Consider the following 1,951-nt stretch of genomic DNA (forward strand, 5'->3'; position numbering starts at 1 on the left):
AAATTCTGTTAGATTGGAATGCAACATTATAAGCGGGTCATATGTAGGGAATAAACCAAATCATGTGCTTCATGAATTTGGAATCAATGTCCCCCCTGGATATAAAATGAACATAACACCACGAAATTTGATTTATTTGCCTGTGAACACCAGAGAAATAAGCACACTAGAAATACGGATAACTGATCAGGACGGAGATTTAGTTAATTTGCGTGGAGAAACTGTATCAATCCGTCTCCACTTACGACCGACAGAATGATTATTTACAATAAAAGGGGTACTCATCGATCCTTTGATAACATTATCAAATCTAAAGCTGAAGTGAAAGCACCATCATCTTCACATCAACGCCCGGCCCTCACATTAAAAAATAAATTGATTTTGAAATCGTTGGGATTTAATATTAAATAAAGTTTATCAACTAATATTCAAATGAATGAGATCTTTTTTGTCCAGGAAAAGCCTGCTAACGATGAATCTATTATTAAAAAAGAGTTTCATTCATATTATCCATATCAGCAGAACTTCAAAGCAAATGATGAAGTACGGATCAGTTTGCAAAACCAAGATTTGTATGTCCTTCCATGTGAAAGTTTTCTCCATTTTGAAGGAACGCTTAGCAAAATTATTGACTCAAATACAGGAAAGACTAGTACAAATGGCGTTAGCGGTTTGCTCAAAAATAATTGCATGGCCTATTTTCTGGATGAAATAAGATATGAGTTGAATGGCTGTGAATTGGATAGGACGCGTTTTACTGGAATAACAACGACTATTAAGAACTTTCTCTCAGTCGGCCAACAGGAAGGAGCGGCTTATCGCAATGCGGGGTGGAGTGGCGGGGACAATATCCCTTCTGGAGGACATTTCAGTTTTTCTGTACCTTTAAAAATGTTGATGGGGTTCGCTGAAGACTATAAGAAAGTCGTCTTAAACTGTAAACATGAGCCCGTTCTGTTACTTACGAAAAACCCTGATGATATGTTTGTGAAAAATGTTGATGGAAAAATCCATAACATTGCTATAAATAGTATAAGTTGGAAGATCCCCCACATCGTTCCAAGTGACAGTGCTAAAATTAAAATGTTTAATGTAGTAAAGAGTGGAGCTAGCCTCCCACTCGCATTCCGGAGTTGGGATTGTTATATAAATCCGACATTGGTTCAGGGAACACATCATATATGGAATGTCAAGATGTCTGCAAATAGAGAACGTCCACGTTTTGCTGTTATTGCATTTACATTGAATGGAGAACTAATTACAAACAATTTGAGAAATGCAAAGGTATATCTTAATTCTGAAGTATATCCCTATGAGGATTTGAATGTTAAATATAATGAGAATCGGTTTGCTGTCTTGTATGACATGTATACAAAATTTCAAGAGAGCTATTACAATCGAGAACCCCGAGCTCTTTTATCTCCGATGGAATTCATGTCGAAGGCTCCTATTGTGGTTGTTGACCTCTCATACCAGAACGAGAGTGTCAAATCAGGAGCGACTGATATAAAAATTTCCACTGAACTAACTGTTGCGAGTGAGATAAATACAAAGGCATATTGCCTTCTCATCCATGATCGACTAGTTGAATACTCGCCACTAACTGGATTGGTTCAGCGTATCGTCTAACAATTTGGAAAGGATTACTTCATTTAAATTTTTGAATTCATTGCAAGTGGACGTACACGGATCCATCAGAATGCTAACACTAAAAAACAAAGACATCATCTCAACCAGTAATAGCATTCAACAACTTGTAATAAAAATAAATAATTTCATGAAAATGTTTAAACATCAAATTTTCCCCGAACATGAGCAATATCTGGAGGAGTCGCTCAAATATTTTTATAAAAGGATGGCTGATACACCGCTGGTTTCTAATATTCATGGGCAACATTTCACATCTTGTTGTTGGGCACATGATAATGTCGAGGATGGAGTTGATACATGT

The 1,951-nt window shown here is 36.5% G+C and overlaps 1 long non-coding RNA gene across 1 annotated transcript; it reads right to left on the reverse strand.

The window, feature by feature from the left end:
• Positions 1-498: 498 nt before the first annotated feature.
• LOC138929493 (uncharacterized) lies at positions 499-1,314 on the reverse strand. The gene is made up of 3 exons (XR_011445783.1): positions 966-1,314; positions 759-914; positions 499-702 (listed from the first exon to the last, which is right to left on the reverse strand). It is a non-coding gene; the product is annotated as an uncharacterized lncRNA (long non-coding RNA).
• Positions 1,315-1,951: the final 637 nt, after the last annotated feature.

This window comes from Drosophila kikkawai, unplaced genomic scaffold, assembly GCF_030179895.1.
Source record: "Drosophila kikkawai strain 14028-0561.14 unplaced genomic scaffold, DkikHiC1v2 scaffold_246, whole genome shotgun sequence".
NCBI lineage: Eukaryota > Metazoa > Arthropoda > Insecta > Diptera > Drosophilidae > Drosophila > Drosophila kikkawai.